Genomic DNA, 21,481 nt, shown 5'->3' with positions numbered 1-21,481 from the left:
GCACCATCGCTAGCATTATGTGCTTGCGTATGTGCGTGCCTCGCATGGCAGCACCATGCGTGCTTGTGTGCGTGCCTTGGCATGGAAGCACCAAGCAGCAGCAGCGTGCTTGCGTGTGTGCGTGCCTTCGCATAGCACAACACCATCGCATTGCTAGGCCTGTGTGTGTGTGCGTGTGCGTGTGCGTGCATGCCATCACAGCAGCAGCACGCTGTGCTTGCTTGCTTGTGTGCGTGCTTTCGTATGGCAGCACTAAGCAGCAAGCAGCGAGCAGCAAGCTAGCAGCCTCGCACAGCAGCAGCAGCAAGCAGCGAGCCCTCGCCCAGCGCCCAGCAGCCAGCAGCATGCGTGGCTCGCTAGCAGCACGCATGTGCTAGGCGTGCTGGCTGATGCGTGCTAGCTGTGCTGGGCTGGCAGTGCATGCTGGCCAGCAAGGCTGGCAGCTAGCTCACCCCTTTGCTTAATGCCGGTTTGAGGAGAGTGGGGACTAAGGCTTAGAGCCATGCCTTGGGGAGCAAGGCAATGGTCCCCCCATAGTCATGATCCTGACCTAACCTCTCCTCTCCTCATGCCACTTGTTGATTTGTAATTGCATTGTTTTATAAATTGTTTTGGAATTAAATAAATTAGTGAAAAATGCAACTATCCCACATTGATCATGAATGGGAAGAGCAAGTTGCATTTCCCTATTATTACCCCATGATTGGGCATTTGGGAATCAACTTGAGTGGAACTTAAAAAGGCATCTCTTATTATTAAGAAAACCTTTAAGTTCGTAAAACTCTAGTTTTATACTTGGTCAAGTCTCGACTAACCCTCGAGACGAAGATCGTTCGGGTCGGGTCGTGGGTACAAGCCGTTGGAGGCGGTCACGCTTGTGAGGCTTTAAGCTTCGAAGTAAGAGCTTGGTTTAGGAGCGAAGCACACTTCAAGTGTATTACTTCTTTATCCCTTTTTTTAATTATTGTTTAATTATGTCTATGCATGCTTTATTGCTTTAATTATTGGGGCGGGTCTTGGGCGGGTTTGTCTTCCGCGTAGCGTTGGACGCTACAAAACCCAATAATTTTACCCCGCCATGTGGACCAACCAGAGCGTGACACGTGTCACCCTAGCGAGATCCCAAAGTAGACCTACTAGGGCTAGACACAAGGAAGGCAGATACCCCATATGGAATTGGCAGCCTTCAAGGCCTAACTCCCTAGACTGCCCTAAAACGGCGCAGCCCATTAGTCCTAGGTTTCCGTAACCTAGGACAGGTGCACAAATCTCAATGACCCTATAAATAGGGAGATTTACCCCACTTTGGGGACACATTTAATTATAAAAAAAACACTGAATTCTCTCACCTTAGAGAAAATACCTGATCTCGGAATTCGAGAAGATCTCACTTTACTTTCCGCACCTTTTTACATTCTTCAACTGGTTCTAACTTGATCATCGGAGGCAGAACTCCACCCAACCGGAGTCTCCGTTGTTTTACAGGTACAAGCTCCCAAAATCCAGACATAGTGACGTAACTCTCCTGAGGGACACAGAAACCCTGAAATAAATAGCATCATGTTCAGGAACTTTATTTTTAATTATTAGTATCATGTTTAGGATTGTTGTTTTTAATTATTAGTTTCGGCGAATCTTGTTAGTATCATGCCTAAAATTTTATTAATAATTAATTAGTATCATGTTTAGGATGCTTTTGATTCAATAAATAATTATTGAGTTGCTTCCAATATTTTTATGCTCGTTTATTTATTTTAGGAATTATTGTAAAAAACCACCTTTTAAACTCCAAATTTTGCGAAAAACTACCTAATAAAAAAATGTTGTAATTAACTATCTTTTAGGGCATGCTTGGATTGAGGGAGATGTATTACTAGGGTAATAAAAGTCAAACTAAGCAAAATGAAAGTAAATATAGAGAAGGAGGAAATAGTGATGGCTTGATTGTAAGGAAAATTATGTAGTGATGGTGTGGTATGAGGTGAAGAAAGAGAAACTAATACCCTCATTTTGGGGGTAATAGTTACACTAGGAGGAGGATGGGTAACTATTACCCTCATTATGAGGATAATAATTCCTCCATATATCTCTTTTCCTCATATCACAACTATCTTATTTCATTTATAAATACATTGTCTACTACAACAACACTTTTCATTACTTGTGTTTTTTCAAAGTTGACTTTTATTATCCCCTTAGTATATTATCCCCAATCCAAGCATTCCCTTAAAGTATAAAATGTTGTAATTGACTACCTTCCACCAGAATCGCAAATTTGACTTTTTTTTTCGGCGTTAACCATGTCACGTGGGTGTCACGTGACCTTTAATGACTCAGTTCCCCCATTTTTTCCCCAAATTTCCCCACCAGAACTCCTTCGACAAAACCACTGTTCATCTCCCTCTCTTCTCATTACCACTTCCTCAACCACACTAATTTGACAAAAATTGCAGAAGCTATGATGAATATTAATGGCGAATTGCACAGGGCATTAAAAATTTAGCATCTAATAACCTGATTTGGTAAGTTTGGACTTTAATTTATCAATTTTTGGGATAAAAATTATTAATCGAAAAAGGGTTTCAATCGAAAACCATTACAGAAACATAAAATTAAGAAAATCTACCTAAATTAGAATGTAGAAAAGGAGAATTTACCTCAAAGATTGGAGATACAAAGTAAAATTAAGAATTTTGGGGGTCATAAGGGTTGAATTCGTCACTGGACGGACTTCTTGCTTTGCTTTGATTTTTGGCCTATTGTTGGGCGGCAATGGTGGTTTTGTGGCCGTTGGGGTGGTCGGGGTTGAGAGTTGTGGTGTGGGTGGTGAGTAGTGGCATTTAGTTGCGAGAGGTGGAGATGGGGCTACTGCAATGGAGGTGCGCTTATTGCAGGGTGGCGGATGAGTGGGAGCTGTGGCTGTGATGCGAGCTGGAGTTGATTGCTGGTGGTGAGTGGTGGCAGCAGTTGCTGGTGTTGTCTTGTTGTGGGCAAGAGAAGGGAGATGTCTGGGGCTACGGTTTGTGTTGTGGGTGATGCTTGGTGTATGCGATGGAGCAGAGGCTTGAATTGGTGATTGGTAATGGCGGTTGATTGTGGTAACCCCGGTGAAAAAAAGTCAAGGCTGAGAATCCTGTGAGAGGTAGTCAATTACAACATTTTACACTTTGATAGGTAGTTAATTACAACAGTTTTTAGGTAGTTTCTTGCAATTTATGGACTGTAATAGGTAGTTTGTCACAAAAAATCCTTTATTTTATTCTATTTGCTTTAATCACCTATATTGCATGCTTAATGGGGAATATGTAATTGAAAATCATGCCTAATAAGATAATTTGGACACCCAATTTAGGTTCCTAGTAATCTTGTTGTTTAATTCAAGTGATCACAATAATTATACTTATGTGTGCATCAAATATTCAACCAACTTAGATTAATTAGTTTGGAGCGAATTGAATCTTGTTTGTATGTCTCTTGGGTTGCAATTAATACCTGTCACTATAAGAATCGAATAGAGGCCAATACGGGCGTCATTGGGTTCATGACTCAATTTGTACCATCATCCCATATCTAGTTATGGTTCAGGACCATTATAGAGTTAGTAATCACATGGATTATGAATGAGGTGTAACCTTCATAGATCAAATCGTTGTTTCGTTTCGCCTTGTCCGAGACTGACTATTTTTTTTCTTTCCATGGTATATATATTACAGGTTAAATAAGTTTTAATCAGTATAAATAATTCCTTTACATCAACTTATATAAAAAGGTATGTAGTCTACACATCATTTATTAATTGGATGATTGAAACTTGGTAAGAAATCCGTAAGGAGATTTTCCTAACAGCATTGTTAAGCAATTTGAGGAAATTTTTCAATGGTTATTTTTTTATATTTATTACATTAAAAATGTCATGATAATATTGTTTTTTTTTTTTTTAAGAAAAAAAAAACCAAATAACTTCATAACATCAAATGAACCTCTATATATAGGCAAATATGTTTAAGTAAATCTCACGTTCCATTTATCTTACAAACGCTCTAATTCATATAAACCATGTATGAAGCAAACACTAACATTGAAAAGCTTATGAGCAATCTTGTGAAAGAGATAGATGTTTTGTCAACTGAATTCAAGGCAAAAACTCTAGTCATATTTAATCCCAACGATGACAAAGAATAAAGTGAGAAGGCTATGAAATTAGAGAATCTGTTTAAGAAAATACAAATTAAAATGCTTCTAAAAAAACTCCTCAAGTTGAAAGAGAAAAATCATCGACTCAAGATGAAAAACTTGTTCACTTCACTCATGAAGGGAACAACAAAAAAGGAAGATTTGTCGTTGGAAGAGTTGCAAGGTATTTTTGCCTTCAGTAACGTGAAGTTGGAGGAGGTTAATGCAGAGCTTGCCAAAAAGGATCAAAACTAATCCAAACAAATGTTAAGAATGATAATGTTGTTTTTTTCTATGCGTGATAAATTGTACTAATTTCTTCCGGGAAATATATGAATTAAACTTAAATAAAGTTTTATGCTATTTTTTTATTTTATTACCTATTCAATTAAATCTTAGTATCTACAACATAACTCTCATGCTATATTATCTTGTTAGTGTCATGCTAACGCCACATGATTTATTTATTTATTATTTTGTTTAATATCCAAGTCAATCTAATTTCAACTTTAGGGCCAATATATGAATTTATGTATAAAGTTACAAAATATATGCGTGTATTAGACATGTAGTTTTTAATATAACAACCAACAATCCTCTTAGTTATATAGCATATATGGAATACCCTTTATATCAAACAAATAAATGGTCAAATCTTGTTTATATAAAATACTCATTTTAACGGTATCAACAATTTTGGGTATATTCACACACAAAACACGCCTCCACATAACATGTTTTATTTAGGTATCATGCATGTCTAGCATGTGATGTGTCCGTATTTTACACTAATTTATACTTTCTCTTTTTTTTTTTTTTTAACTACACCATTTGAGTTGATCACAAAGGTTAAAAAATGAATAATATAATAAAAATTTCCATGTGACTATAAAGGAAAAAGAATAAAAGTGAGGTAACAAGGGTGTTTTGGGGTTTTTGGAGTCCCTCAGGAGAGTTACAATTCCAAGAATGCGCGTCGACCGTCTGTACCTGCAAAACCAGGGAAACTCCGGCTGGGTGGAGTTCTGCCTCCGACGATCAAGTTAGAACGTTTCCGGATGTATAAAAGTGCGGAATGTAAAGGTTTTTCTCTCGGATTCCGAGAGAATTCTACAATTAATATTGCTCGGGTTTTGTGTGTATATTTATGAATGTGTAATAAATGAGGATTTTCCTCTATTTATAGAGGAAGGGGATCAGTTCTCCTTTTAGGGTTAAAGTGCCACGTGTCAGTAGGGGATTAGATCCCCTAGGACCTCTCTGACACGTGTCAGCATGCTATAGGGCCAAGTGGACATGATATTTTTACCCTAAACATTTGCTCCTCATAGGTGTGACGTGGCTTGCCACGTGGCACTTGTGACAGGTGTCACGCTCTGAGAAGGTGACGCTTCGTCTCCTTCTCTCTCTTTTTTTTTTTGAATTTGAATTTGAAATGGGGAGGTGATGGTTCGCCTTCTAGGTTCTTCTATAAGTAAAAACCCTCCCCCTCATTTTCAACACTTTGCAAATTTTCGAAAAACTTTCTGGGAGAAAAGCTCTTAAACCGGCTTCTCTTATTTGCAAAAACTTCCCTTCTTTCACTCATTCGGCTTCCGTCTGAGTGCTCTTTGCTCAAAGCTCATAGATACCGCCTGACCATACTCAAATTCCTTCCCTTTGCTCTTACTATACTCACAGCCGGTCACAACCGTCTAGGACATTTTCAAGCAAATTTTCTTCAAACCGCCTGAGGACCCTTTGACCTTTCCTTAGCTCCCAATACACTCACAGCCGATCACAACCATCTGGGGTATCTTCAAGAAAATTTCCAGAAAAACGTCTGGGTCTTTAGTGAAATTCAGTTGCTCTTCAAGGGGGTACATCCGGGATACCGTCTAGGGTATCATCAAGCAACAAAGAGGATTTCCGGCTGCTGACTTCAAGGAGTCAACCGTCTTCAGATTTTTTACAACTTCAAGTTACCGTCGCTACCCCTTGCAACTTTTTTGTGCTTTTTCCAGTTGTATAGCTTGTAAAGAATAATGTATTCACCCAACACACACACGGTACGGCATGACAGGCTACAGCTGAGTCTAGGATTGGGGATGCCGTCTGGGGGTGATTGGACCACCCTTACTCTTCTGCGAATCTGATTGTCTCTGTTCATGTGTAGGACAGAATGGCTCGGACGAGACGGACGGCTATAGACCTTGAATATCAGTCAGACGGCTCAGGCGAAGTTCCAGCGAACTATGTACCTTATGACCAGCCGGGCGTACCTAGCAAGCTCGGGGATGATATCTTGGACGAATCCGAGGATACAGGCGGCGAAGAGACCGTCTAGCAATCAGGCTCTACTAAGTCTACTTTGGAATCGGATGCCCCTCAAGAGGATGAAGAGGCATATAAATGGCCCTCTATCAACAATCTAACACAGGCGCATATGACTGCCCGGGATGTGGTCACTTTAAATGCCACCCTTCCCGCATTTTTGGAAAAGCGCCCGGTTGGGGCCGGATGGGAGATTGTTGTGCCGCCTGTCGAGGCAACCGTCGTCTGGGATGACGACCTTGACCATGCTAATGATTATTTTGGCTGCTATGAGACGGCGTTCAAAGTCGGCCTCCGGTTCCCCCTCCATAATACAATAAAGGCCATTCTAAGGGGTTACGACCTTGGTGTCTGGCAGCTAACACCCAACTCTTGGGTGAATATACTAGGATATATCGTCGCCTGCAAGATGCAGGAAATAACGCCTATCTGGGAGGCGTATGCACATATGCACTACCTCAGCCGTGCCCCAGGTGGCTGGAATGCGTGGTATACATTGACCAGGCATCCAGAATTCATGATGACGTTTGACAAGCCGTCAAAGTGGAGCAGCTGGAAGAGCAAATTTTACATGGTCTCTTCCCCCTTGCTGCAACTAAAACACCGGCTGCATCGCTACAACACACACCCGGCTCTCCTTGGAAAGAAATGCACCCTTCTTCAAGTACTGAGGAGGCTTGGGATCAAATAATGGAGAAGGGTCTCTTCAAAAGACCTCCTTGCCTTGGATGATGGGACATAAGTCATTGTCCCTAAAAACTGGGTCCCTCATCCGGACTAGCTAAAGGACGAGGCGTTCCTTTCCGCTTGTGGCCTAAGCACAATGTTTAGCAGACGTATGTTGATTGTTAACCGGCACTTTATGCCGTCTATATCATGCTTGAATGGATTTTAACTTTTTGATTTTTCTTCCTTGCAGAGAAAGGATTAGAGATGGTGCCACCTAAAAAGACATTGGCTAAGTCTGCTGCAGAGATCCGGAAGGATCAATGGGAGAAAAAGAGGGCCCAACTGGCGGCCAAAGATGATGGGGTAAGCGCCGGCTGAGCTCTTTTACCGTTTGTATTGTTTGACGCTTATTTTTTATATTAATTGGTTGTGTTATTTTCATTCTCAGATGGGGAGCAAGAATGTTCCTTGTTCTCTTAGACAGATGCTAAAGAGACCGGGAGAGGAGCCCTCCCAGCCTGCTTCCAAAACAAGAAGGGTTTCGGCTGCCCTTGCCTCTACCGGATGGTTGCCTGCGCTTGAGAGGCCTACCTCAGCAGGAAAAAGCCTGAAAGATCTTTGCCTAAGCTCGGGGTCGGCTACGGTTAGAACGAGGGAGCCTGAAATTCCCTCAAGTCGGGTGCTTGTTGTAGCATCTGGCTCCAATGCGGCCGGGGGTGGAGTGACCCCTCAGTCAGAAAATCAAGGTACGGCTCTCACCTTTGATCCCCCCTGGCCGCTTGGGCCTATGCGAGTCAAGTCCCAAGCTACTGAATCAGGGGATTATTCAGGCAGCCGGCAGAATGTAGGTGCCGCCTATGCTCAGTACTTAACCTATAAATCTATTGATACAGATGTCTCTTCTCGTTGGCCGGATCTCCAAAATTACGCCAAGATAATGCTGAGGACCCTTACCCGGTCCGAGAAGGAGGCGGTGCCGGGTATAAACCATGTGAACATAGAACACGTTAACTCACTACTCGCTGAGGTAATTCATCGGTTGGGGTGCTTTAGTGCCACTTTATTCTTTTGTCGGTTGTGGCGTAATTGAAAACTAACCCCTTTCTGGCTGACTTTACAGGTGATATTGAGGGTGGACGGCATGAAGGTCCCCTTGCGGAAAAAGCAAGAGGTAAGGGATGCCAATAGAAGGGCAGCCGAACTTATTGATGTTACCCAATATAACACCCTAATATATGAAATCCAAACTAAAAGTCGGGAGATGAAACAGGAGGAGCTAATCAAGTAGCTCACGGTTGCTGCTAATACGGCCAACAAGAAGGCAGCCGACTTTGAACTTCAAATCAAAAACCTCTAAGTTGATGTCAAAGCCTTGGGGGAGGCTGGCAAGGAGAACACTTAGCTGCGGGCAGAGGTCAACCGGATGAAGAATGAGTTGGCCCAGACCCAGGCGGACCACAAGGGGAAGCTGGAGGCTGAACAAAACCGGCTAATTTCCGAGAATGAGCGCGACTGTGAAGAGTGCATGAAGATGGCCTGGTCTATGATCTCTGGACTCCGACTGGGCTTTCTTTGACCAGCGGTACAGAAGTCGGCTCCTTTTGAAGAATGGGCCGGCATTGCCGAGGAGAAAGAGGAGTAGACGGAAGATCAAATGCGGGTGAGGCTAACGAAGCTCAGGCCCAGCAAACTCAAGATGCTCCTCCTTCCGGCCAGGGCCAGTCGTCGCAGCATCAGCAACAGCAGCAGAAGTAGCTTGATTTGTTTCTTTCTTTCTTTCTACTTCTGGCCTGCGAGCCGTGTAGTTTGCTTGTATCTCCTTTCCCCGGACATAAGTCCGGCTGACGATCTTTTATTAATATATTTTTCCAACTGAGTCGGTTTTTCCTTTGATATTATTTGCTTCAATTTTTGCAATTTTTGCCCGTACAAATCTTTTTCTTTTTGCAATTTGATTCGGTACGTGAGGTATGCCGGATGCATTGGCTCTGCCTTCCCCTGGATGGTGGTTTGCTTAATATTATCCAACTCTAAGCAGACAGTCGTCCATACAAGCATTCGGACAAATAGATAGGCGGTCCTTGACCGCATTTAAAGTAGAATTATTCTAAGTTGGTTAAGCAGACGGTGCTGGCTAAGGCCAACCTAGATTATTGTTTTAACCGGCTGCAGATTACCCTTTGGGGTATCCGTCATTGCTGTTTGCTGGTATGCAGGCGGCCATTGGCCAGACAGATGTATCATAACCAAGTTATGGATTAAATGCTAAGGTTTTGACCTTGCTTAATTTGAGTTTGTAACCGGGTGTAGTGCTTTTGTGCAAAGACCGGTTACCTTCAACCAAGATTTTAGTTACCGTCTGTGTTGCTTTGGAGCAACGACCAGTTGTATCTTGGTTTCAATTAATCATTCAAGAAGCCGTTGTTGGGTTTTGTAGTGACCCACACTACGCGGAAAGAAACCCCCCAAGACCCGCCCCCATAATAAATGCAATTATCAAGCAAAACATAATTAAACACAAGAAAGGATAAAAGATTATACCTTTGACGCGTGCTTCGCTCAACAATGAGCTCTTACTTGAACCCCAAAAATACGAGGTCTCCAACGGGATCGTACCCTCGAACTCGACCCAAGCGTCCTAAGTCTCGAAGGTTAATCGAGACCCGGACAAATAAAACTATGAGTTTTACGAATAAAGGTTTACTCAAATCAAGAGTTGCCTTTTAATTCCACTCAAGGTTGTGTCCTCCCAAATACCCAAGCCTTTGGTATTTATAGGGAAATGCACCCTTGATTTCCAATCTCCCAACAATGTGGGAGAGTTGGTAAAAATCAAAAATTTATTTAATTCCAAATTAAATAAATAATTAAGATCAATCACAACGCGACAAGTGGCATAATTATATGCTTATGAGTGATGCCCAAGGTTAGGTGGGGGGGACCATGGCCTTGCTCCCCAAGGCTTTGCTTGGTCCCCACACCCACACACAAATCGCCTCAAGGAGGGTTGTGCTGGCTGCCAGCTAGTGTGTCAGCTAGCGCTGCCAGCTAGCACCAGCCAGCAGCCTTGCATCCCAAGCCAGGTAGTGCGTGCTGGTGTTGGGCGATGGTTGGTGGTGGTGCGTGCTAGTGCTAGGTTGTGCTAGCATGCTGGAGCTGGCCCAGCACTCCCATGCATTGCCTCGCACACACTCGCATCCCTCGCACAGGCTCTACGCATAGCCAAGCCTGCTAGCCCCTCACGCACGCAAGGCCTAGCATGCGTGCTGCTAGCGAGCCACGCATGCTGGGCTTGGTGCTGGCTGATGGTGCACATGCACACACACTGAGCGAGGTAAGTGCGGCTTGCTAGCTTGCTGTGCTTGGTGCTGCTATGCGAAGGCACGCACGCAAGCACACAGCTATGTGAATGCTCGGTGCTGCATTGCGAGGCTGTTGGGAAACGGTGCACACGCACACACACACACATGTGCCTAGCACTACGATGGTGCTGTGCGTGGTGCTAGTGTTGCGATGGCGCCTAAGCATCATGCTAGGGCTGCGATGGCGCCTAGGCATGATGTTACGCCTAGCAAACCATGGTGCGCCTGGGCTTGGGATGAGCCAGCCTAGCCTAGCTATGGCTATGCTCGTACTTGTCGCTTGTGATTTTGCGACGCTCGGTCTCGATGCCCTAGGCTCGATATCCGACGTCTGTATTCGTAAAACTCTGTCGACTCATTAAATCCTTCGGATTAATTCGTCGTCTCGGATCGGTTGTTCGATTAGGTTCTACCCGAAGGGTTTAGTTAAGATTAAGCTGTAATATTAATTGTACCTTAATATTACTGATCGGAAGCAGCCTCCACCTAGGCATTCCGATCACTTGACCTTACTGAAGAATTAGTTCTGTAATAATTCTGAACCCTCTATCAAAATAATACACTTGTTGAAAGGACACCATTCCTTTCAGCCGTGAGTTATCTTTAACCTAGATTGTCGGTTAAAGCTGCTTGAGTTATGATTTATATAACAATGTACCACCCAAATGGGAGATGCTCTCTTTGATGAATTCACCCAGATGGGCGTCGCCGGTTGCCTGCTCATGTTGGAGCAGGCATCTTAAGATATATCCGGCCATTGGCCTTATTAATAGCTAAGTTTGGTACTTATCCTACATCTACTCAGTTTAGAGCAGACGGTTGCCCGGTTGTGCATTGCACAGATGGGACTTTGCACAAAAGACAATGAAAATAAAGCATTCTTTTCATTAATATACTCTATTTACAAAGATTTACAAGGCCTTAGAAGTAGTACTTTTTCAAGTTATCTACGTTCCAGGTTCTGGCTAGCTGCCTGCCGTCTAGAGTTTCCAAGCGGTAGGTGTCGCCTCTAACTTCTTCAAAAATCTGGTAGGGGCCCTCCCAATTAGGGGTTAACTTTCCTTGCTCATTGGCCCTACCGGTTGCTTCCATTTTTCATAACACAAAGTCCCCCACTATTAGGGTCCGTTTGTGTACTCTTTTGTTGTAGCCCCTCGTCATTCTCAGACGGTATATCTGATGATGCAAGACGGCATTGCCCCTGCGCTCCGGGAGTGAATCCAATGCTAGACGCATGGCCTCCTAATTTGCCTCTTCATCATAGAGTATGATTTGAAGTGTTGGCTCATAAAGTTCAATGGGCATGACGACTTCAGTGCCGTATGTCATGAGAAACAGAGTTTCACCGGCTGCCTCTTTTGAGTTGTTTTGATGGCACATAAGACATGAGGCAACTCATCTGCCCATAGACCGGCAGCCCTTTCAATTTTCTTCTTAATGCCGTCTGAGATGAGCTTGTTGAAGGCTTCAACTTGGCTATTTGCTTGGGGACGACCGACTGATGCAAAACAATGTGAGATCCCTTGATCTCCCAACCAGCTCTTGAGGGTAGGCGTTTCAATCTGAGGGCCATTGTTGAAGACCATAGACATAGGTGCCCCAAACCGGGTGATGATGTTCCTCCCTATGAAGGAGATGACATCCTCTGTCTTAATGCCCTTAACCACCTCTGCCTCTACTCATTTGGTGAAGTAATCTACAGCAACTAGGATGTACCTCCGTCTGCCTATAGCAGGCGTATATGGACCCAGGATGTCCATGCCCCATTTTGCAAATGGAACCGGGCTGTAGATAGTCGTCAAATCAGTAGCCGGACGGTGTATGAGCCGGCCAAATCTTTGACACTTATCGTACTTCTTCACCATTTCCATGGCGTCTGCCTCAAGAGTGGGCCAAAAGCAGTCTTGCCGCCTGGCCCTCTTTGCTAGAGTTCTGCCGCCTATATGTGATGCACAAAATCCCGAGTGTAGATCCTCTAGAACCTCTTTCCCCCTTTCAGGGGTAACACACTTCAGTAGTGGCTGGTTGTAACCTTTTTCAACGCATCCGCTTCTGAAGGGGCGTCCGGCAAAGTGTCGTCTGCCAAATAAGCTCGGATGGCATCCATCCAGGTAGAGTTTCGGTCAAGAAATCCAATGGGATCATGTTCAATGCTTCTTTTTTCCATGACTTCCCAAAAGACTGACCTAGGCGCATCACAAGAGGCGGATGATGCCAACTTAGACAGTGCATCCGCCTGATTATTTTCAGACCTGGGCACCTAAATTAGATGAAATTCGTTTATTTTCCTGGCCTCGTCTTTGACCGCCTGCAGATATTTGATCATAGCTGGATGGGTCGTCTCGTAGTCACCATGGTATTGGCTAACGATCAACTGAGAATCTGAGCAGGCGTCAACTTTCCTTGCCCCTGCCGCCTTACACATGCGGATACCGGCTAGCAGGGCCTCATACTCTGCTTCATTATTCGAGGCTTGGAACTTGAACCGTAGTGCATATTCATATTGGTCCCCTTCCGGAGACTTGCAAATTACGCTAGCACCACAGTCATTCATAGTAGAGCTCCCGTCTACATAAACGTTCCAGGCCTGATCAACATTGTCCGGCTGAGCCGGCCTTGTCATTTCCACAATGAAGTCGGCGAACGCCTGACCCTTCACTGCCTTTCTTGGTTCAAAGGTGATTTCCAGACTTTGCATTTCAATAGCCCACTTGAGCATTCTGCCGGATGACTCCAAGGTTGTCATTGGCCGCTTGAGGGGTTGGTCTGTGTAGACCACCAACGGATGTGCCAAAAAGTATGGTTTCAACTTCTTGACTGCCATGAACAAGACGAGACCAAAATTTTCAACCAAGGGGTACCGCAGCTCAGCATTTCGAAGAACATGGCTAATGAAATAGACTGGGAGCTATATGTCGTCTCTATCAGCTAGGAGAACGGCACTGAGGGAATGATCTGAGACGGCCAAATACATATAGAGAACCTCTCCTGCTAGAGGGCTCACCAGCCGTGGCAATGAGTGAAGGTACTCTTTCAATTTCTAGAATGCCGCCTCAGCATTTTCCCCCCATTTGAATCTAGTCTTCTTCTTGATTGCCTGGAAGAAGTAGAGACACTTGTCACCTAACCGGCTGAGGAATCTCCCCAATGCCGCCAGACGACCAGTAAGTTTTTGGACTTCCATGACAGTACGAGGTGACTTCATGTCAATTACCGCCTGTACCTTTCAGGGTTGGCCTCTATCCCCCTTTGATCAATCAAAAATCCGAAAAACTTCCCAGACTCACACCAAAGACACACTTTTTTGGATTAAGCATGACCTTATGCCGCCTGAGGGTGGTAAAGGTTTCTTAGAGGTCAGCAGGGTGATCCGTCTGGAGCTTAGATTTGACTATCATATCATCAATGTACGCCTCTACATTCCTCCCAATTTGATTAATGAAGACCGTATTAATCATCCGCTGGAAGGTAGCAGGCGCATTCTTCAGCTCAAACGGCATCACTGTATAACAGAATAACCCTTGATCTGTGACGAATGTCGTCTTCTCTTGATCTTTTTTCCACAAGGGTATCTGATGGAAGCCTGAATAGGCATCCTTGAAGCTTATCAAGGCATGACCGGCTGTAGAATCGACCAGACTGTCGATCGTTGGAAGTGGATAGCTACCCTTTGGACATGCCTTGTTCAAATCTGTGTAATCAACACACATCCGCCAAGTACCATTCGGCTTTTTGACAAGGACAACGTATGCTACCCAATCCGGGTAGTATCATTACCGAATGAACCCGACATCCAACAGCTTCTTGAGTTTGGCGCTACCACCTGAGATCTTTCCTCGCCGTGGTTCCTTTACTTTTTCCTAACCGGCTTCTTTTTTGGATCCACGACGAGTTTTTGGACAGCAATATCCGGGCTGACGTCTGACATCTCTTCCACTTCAAAGGCAAAAATGTCTTTGAATTCCTTCAGCAGTTGGTGCAAATCAGCACCCAACTTGGCAAAAGCAATTGTCCCCACTTTAATGGTTTGTTCCGGACGGCTGTCATCTAGAACAATGTCAATATTTTCTCCAGCTGGTTGGGGACGGAGATCATCTTACCGCTCCCCGATCAGTGATTACTATTGCTTCTCTTTTTTAACGGCCACCAAGTGGTCCGCCTTCCTCTTTTTTGCCGGCTGCTTTCGGAGGAGGCACGGATTCCTTGAAGTCATCAAGGTCGATGGGCTCCTCGCCTTGCCCGGATGCGGCCACAGTAGGCTTGTCGTCTGAGAGATAACACTCCCTTGCCGTCTTTTGATCCCCATTCAGGGAACCCACTTACCCATCATCCCTCTCAAATTTGATCAGCATGAGGGATGGGGTGATGATTGCCTTGGACTCGTTGAGGGTTGGACGGCCTAAAATCAGATTATAGGTAGTTAATTCCTCGACCACCAAGAACTTGACGACCATGTGTCGTCCTTCCCCCTTTTCTCCTAGCCGGATGGGTAGGTCAATCCTCCCCACCGGATACACTACCCCTCCCCCAAAGCCAGCTAAGGGGTGAGAGGCCTTGTGCATGCTGTCAGGCTTGTACTTGAGCTTCGCCAAGCACTGATAGCTTATAAGGTCAGACGAGCTCCCGGTATCAATAAGGATCCGGCCCACTCGTTGGTTGGCAACCTTGCATTCGATTACTATAAGGTTATCATGAGGCCGCCTAACCTTGCCCCGATCCTTCTTAGAGATGAGGACCTAAAGGAAGGTGTCTTTCGACGCCTGGCCCTCATCCACTAAATTGACCAACTTTCTGATGTTGTCCGTGGTACCCTAGATGGTAGGACCCCCTTCCGCGAAGCCGCCTGCTATGGTAAAGATCTGCTCTTCATCAGTGTCAGAGCTTATAGCCGGCTTCTTAGACGGTTGTCCATTGTTTGTTTTGGGGTTACCCTTGGACTTCAGCATATAGGACTTTTAAGCCCCCTCATCAGCCAGACGGTCCAGTAGCTGCTTGAGGCTATAGCAGCCATTGGTGTCATGGCCTATATCCTCCTGGAAATGACAGTATTTGCTCTTATCCCGACTTTTGATAGGACTCTTCATTGCTTCCGGTTTTTCAATGGTTAACCGGTCTTTGATATCCATGAGGATGGAGGAGTAGTCCTTGTTGAACTCGTACTTGGGGACGTACGGCTTCAACTCTCTCTTTTTCTTTTGGGACAGCTGACCAGAATGGTCCGCCACCCAGACTTCTTTTCTTTTCTTGCTCTCTTCTTTTTTAGCCAGCTGAGCAGACCAGCTATCCTTTTTGTCAGACTATTTAGGGTCCGACAGGTGCTTGATGGCACAGAGCTCCGTTGCCTGTATGTAGGCTTCGGTATCTATCAATGCCTCTTGGAGGGTAGCAGCCCTCTTTCTGACCAGGTCGAACTTGAAGGTCGACCCGTCCTTCAGACCCTTGAAGAAGTCTGTGTAGGCAACTTCGTCATACAACCCTTGAATCTTAATTCTCAACAGATTGAACCGCCTGACATAAGACCTTAGCCCTACTCTATCTCCGTGCTGAATAGCCCCCAAGTCGAGACTTATCTTATTGGCAGGGATGTTCATAGAGAAGTTGGACGCGAACAGGTATGCAAGCGTCTTGAAGTTGTTGATACATCTGGCTGGCAGATTGCCCAACCATCGTTTGGCTATGCCCTTCAATGTTGCCGGGAAGCATCGGCACCAGGTGACATCATTCAACCCCTGTAAGTACATGAGGTTGGTGTAAGCCATTAGGTGGTCTTTCGGGTTGGTGGTACCATCGTAGATACCAACCAACACGTTCTTAACCTTGGCCGGCTGAGCCGCCTCGGTTATCTCCCTAGAGAATGCCGACGGCTGTTCCCTAAGGTTTAGCAGCCGGAGCTGCCAGTCCATGGGCTGGACAATTTGTGCCGCCTGACCCCCAAAGAGGGTCGGCTGCATGTATGGTGATCCATACGGCATGTATGGCTTTTGGGGCACATACGGAGCCGGCTGGATAATCTGAGGGCCAGTACGTGCCAACATGCCGCGTGACTAACTCTCTCGGTTTGTTTTCGAATACTTCATTGAATTATTCGGAAATTGTCTGGGTACGTCGACGTTGAGGCCGACTCAGACAATTGTTGACTTCTCTTCTCCTGGATGAACATCCGGGGCATCTGAGTAAGTCCTTTTTGACCCATCCGGCTGAACTTGCCGGATGTCCTTTCTTTGCTCTGATTTAGGGAAACGAAGTTTGGATAGGTCGATCATGGGCCCGTCCGCCCCTTTTGGTTTAGGGTGAGGAGTAGACACACGTTCTTTGATATGCTTCTTCCCGGAAGGAGAAGGCTTCTTGGCCGACTGGTCCTTGTTGGTGCCAGTTGACTTGTTTATCAGGTCCTTGATCTCCCCTTTGAAACTCGTCATGAATTTCATGAGTTCGTCTCTAGTTACGGGGGCAGCACCCTCCGCCGCCTGGGGTCGCCCAGCCGGCTTGACGGTTGGGCTGCTAGGAACAGCTTTGTTTTCGCCCCGTTCCCTTGTTTCTTTGGAACGGGTGCGTCTCGTTCTGAATGACCCGTCTAGGGCCACGTAGGTGTCGACCTCAATGTCGTCACCACTATCTTGGTCCGTGTGGACCTCGGTTTCGGCCATAGGTCATTTGCCCTCAACAGGCGGTACAAATTCTGATGCATTTAGGAAGTACTCTCCCCACAAACGACGTCAAATGTTTCGAGGTTTTTGGAGTCCCTCGAGAGAGTTACAATTCTAAGAATGCGCGTCGACCGTCTGCACCTGCAAAACCACGGAAACTCCGGTTGGGTGGAGTTTCGCCTCCGACGATCAAGTTAGAACGTTTCCGGATGCATAAAAGTGCAGAATGTAAAGGTTTTTCTCTCAGATTCCGAGAGAATTCTGCAATTAATATTGCTTGGGTTTTGTGTGTATTTTTATGAATGTGTAATAAATAAGGATTTTCCTCTATTTATAGTGGAAGGGATTAGTTCCCCGTTTAGGATTAAAGTGTCACATGTCAGTAGGGGATTGGATCCCCTAGGACCTCTCTGAGGCTGACACGTGTCAACATGCTATAGAGCCATGTGGACAGGGTATTTTTTACCCTAAACAAAGAGTAAATATCAAATGAAAGGGTAAAATGAGTATTTTATGTGTGAACACAATCAAAAAGTGTATAAAGTATACCTATTATAGAAATGGTGTGATTAATATACAACTTACTTAAAAGGTAAATGTTGCGATTTAAATTAAAAAAAAAAAAAAACTGGAGGAAGTATTAACTAATACATTCAAGTGTACCATATACATTCTCTCAAAAACCCACTCATTGTACACATACACCAATTAAGCTTATTTTATTATTCAATACTCTGGTTTTTGGATCCAAATGATGCATTGGACAATGTTTTGTTATTATATGAAGAAACACTTCGTAATATTTGTGTTTTTTTTTTGTATTTTTGTGTAAATTGTAACATTAATGACTTGATTCAATGGTTAATGTCTCTAATACTCCCTCAATTTCTATTTGTTAGTCCCATATCTTATTTTGGGTGTTTTAAAAAGATCTACCCATATATTGAATTTATTTCATTTTGAATTTTTTTTTGTGTTTTCCCTATTCACCTATATTAAATATATTCAAGCTTGTAAATTGAAGGCGCATTGGTTAATAAAATGTCAAAAGAATTCTGATTGGTTAATTAATTGATTGTGGATTGATGACATGACTCTAAGTAAGTAAATCTCTCACTTAAATAATGCAATTATGGTTGATACTTTCCCAAAAAGTTAAAAAAAATTTAAATAAGGCAAAACTATTTATGAGTTGTTTTTGTATGTTTAATATTAGATTCCAAATATTCTTCTTTTCTTATTTTAAGTGATTGATTTCATATGGGATTATCATATTGAAACGGAGGTGATAAAAAATTCATGCCTTTGTTGGTTAAGAACTTGAGTGATTTTGCTTAGCTTGTTTTTCTGGGAGCAACAATGAGCAAGGGTTTAATCTGAAATTTTAAGATTCAAAATTTCTAGTAAGTTAGAGGTTGAGCGAGGGTAGAGTACTTTATGCCATTATCCGCACATATATATATGTAACTTATAGCAGATGCAACGGTTATTTTAGAACCGTTGTAGTAGCCTAAAATTCCATTACAATTGATAGCCTAAAGCAACGGTCAGATTAGGACCATTGCAATAGCCTACAATTACATTGCATTAATCTTATCCGTTAACCGTTGCATTAGCAATTACCGTTGTATAAAATCGTTGCATTAGTTTTAACCGTTGCTTTTGCTCATTTATATTGTACTCCCCTATTTTTAAATACTTGCTCCATTTCTCCATGCGCGGAATTTTAGGAGAATTTGGAGAAAGTAATAGAATATGGAGGTAGTGGGGTAGGTGAAAATATAAAAAATTGTAAAATGCAAAAGTAGTTGAGAGAATATGAAATTAATAAAATATGATTTATGTTATATCCACTATTTTAGAGAAATGAATTAAATATTGTGAAAGCTTTCCAAATAAGGAAATGGAGCAAATATTTAAAAACGGCCGGAAATGAAAATTGGAACAAGTATTTAAAAATGGAGAGAGTATTGAGGGAGTATTAACTCTAAGATCAGTGTCGTCTTGTACATTTTTAGGGCTGGGAGCTAAAACCAAACAAGGGGCCGTAAACAATGAAAACGTATTTCATACATAATTCTCTTACAACATATTTTACGTCTTATAATGAGGGATTATTAATTCAAATTATTTGACTATTTTTTCGTCCATCGTACAGTATCTACGCACAAGATTTGAGATGAGAAAAAGTAAAGAGTAAAAATTAAAATTATTGACAACATTGTGGGTATAATTAGAGGGAATAAATAGAAAAACTCGTAGATAAATATACCCCTGAGCTGTCGCTCAGGGTGCTCCCCCTTGTAGCCGGCTCTGTCTGAGATCAATGGATTGAGACTCAAGAAAAAAGGAGAAGGCTACGTGGTGATATATGAATTTGCTTAACTTTAAAAGTATTTTTACATTGCTTAAGAACTTGATACATTAATTTGCTTAAGTTAAAGCCTAGATACATCAACCTTTATTTATTTATTATTCCCAACAAGTGCTACTTACATACGGAGTGAGTAATATAACAAATTAAGTTCAGCCACATAAAAATCTACACTTGCATTTATATATATATAAAAACCAAACATATATTCATCTAGCATGTGACATCTCCATAAATTTTGCAACTCTAATAACCTATACGGGTGCATCCTGCACACACTCCCAAAACTCGATCCACTTAAAACCATGCCTACTCCCTTTATTTGTTTTAAATGTTGAATGTAGATAGGAATGTTAATGGCGCGGGAAGGGCGGATGTTGGGCTTATCATCCCCATCTCCACCTAAAATTTTCATCCCCATCCCCATCTCCATCCCTATCCCAGCGGCGGATCCAAAATTCATCCTCATCCTCGCCCCCACGAATACAATTTTAAATCCCTCCCCGCCTCACTCCCCACTTGGATATCTATCCCCACTTAATCCCCACCTATGACTCACCTAATCCCCACCTCCCGATACACATGCCAACATAAGTAATATAGATTAAAAAAAAATATATTAAAAAAAAATTGTTAATATTACACGCTTTTTTAGTTATAATATTAGTGTATTACAAATTATTATATCTACTACTTTATTTTACATAATTTTTTTTATTATAAAATAGTATGAAAGTATATGTTTGGGGGTTTTTATGTGTCCTACGGGAGAGTTACAATTTCCTAGTATGCTTCTTCCTTCGCCTGTACCTGCACAAATAACGGAATACTCCGGCTGGGGCTGGGGTGTTCCGCCTCCGAAGATTAAGTTAGTCTCTTTCTAAATGTGGAAATAAGACAATAAAAGCTTCTCGATTTGAGAGCGTTTGCAAGGGGATTTGTGTTTTGTGGGTTTGTGGGAAAATGATTCGATCCCCATTAATGAGGTCTGCCCTTACTATTTATAGTAGGGGGAACTGTGCCTCAATTAGGGTACAATGACACGTGTCGCAAAGGGATTGAGCCTTTGCTGACCGTTGCAAGCTTGACACGTGGCAGGCCTTTATTGGGCCACGTGTCTTAGGGTATTTTTACACTAAACATCTTCCCCTCACAGGTGTGACGTGGAATGTCCACGTGTCACCTGTGACAAGTGTCAGACGCATGGGAGGAGACGGTTCGTCTCCTTCCCTCCTTTTTTTCAAATTTCAAGTTTTTAGGGCAAAAGGCATCGTTTCGCCTTCTGCTCCTTCTATAAATACAAGACACGCTCTCTCTCCTCCTCACTTTACATATTTTTCAAAAAAAAATTCTGAGAGCGCTCTGCTACCGGCTGCATTATTTCCTTAGTTTTCCTACATCCGGCACTTTAAAATTACGCACATCCGGCGACCGGTTGGGTTCCCTTTCCTCAGTATCTAAGGTACCGGCTGCCCTTTTTCTTTTTTACTTTAGCTTTTGACGATTTCAAACATTTCAACCCATCCGGGTTTCATGCCGCCTGGGGGGCCTTTAACCCATATCCCATTTCTTGAATCTTCTCCCTCAGCCAGCATAGCCCCATCTGAGGGGTTTTCAACTTTTAAACTATGCATTCTAAACACCCCCATCCGGATTATCACCGTCTGGGGGTGTTTGAACCTTCAATAAATTTATCCTTTAACACCGCCTGGGGTACATTTGAGTTCATCAAGAAATGATTTCAAAAACCCCAATCGGTTTGGATTTTTCAAAGTTTTTAAGATGCGCTCAATACACCCCCATCCGGCATTTTACCGCATGTGGGTTATTTGAGCAACCTTGGCTTTTTCTCAAACATCATTCAAATAACCCCCATCCGGTATATAACCACCTGGAGGTGGTTTGAGCAGCCTTGGCTTTTTCTCAAACAACATTCAAATAAC

At 43.4% G+C, this 21,481-nt stretch overlaps 1 long non-coding RNA gene across 1 annotated transcript in view; it reads right to left on the bottom strand.

The window, feature by feature from the left end:
* The window catches only part of LOC110737892, a 30,547-nt gene extending 27,277 nt beyond the window's left edge, over window positions 1–3,270 (bottom strand). Inside the window, exons 1-2 of the long non-coding RNA XR_002514507.1 lie at window positions 2,658–3,270; window positions 1,364–1,543 (exon numbers count right to left, since the gene is read on the bottom strand). This is a non-coding gene — a long non-coding RNA (uncharacterized LOC110737892). The remainder of the gene's footprint in view (window positions 1–1,363; window positions 1,544–2,657) is intronic.
* Window positions 3,271–21,481: the final 18,211 nt, after the last annotated feature.

The sequence above is a fragment of the Chenopodium quinoa genome, unplaced genomic scaffold (assembly GCF_001683475.1).
Source record: "Chenopodium quinoa cultivar QQ74 unplaced genomic scaffold, ASM168347v1, whole genome shotgun sequence".
Taxonomy (NCBI): Eukaryota; Viridiplantae; Streptophyta; class Magnoliopsida; order Caryophyllales; family Amaranthaceae; genus Chenopodium; species Chenopodium quinoa.
The sequence above is the reverse complement of the archived record's forward strand: the minus strand, read 5'-3'. Positions and strand labels throughout refer to the sequence as shown.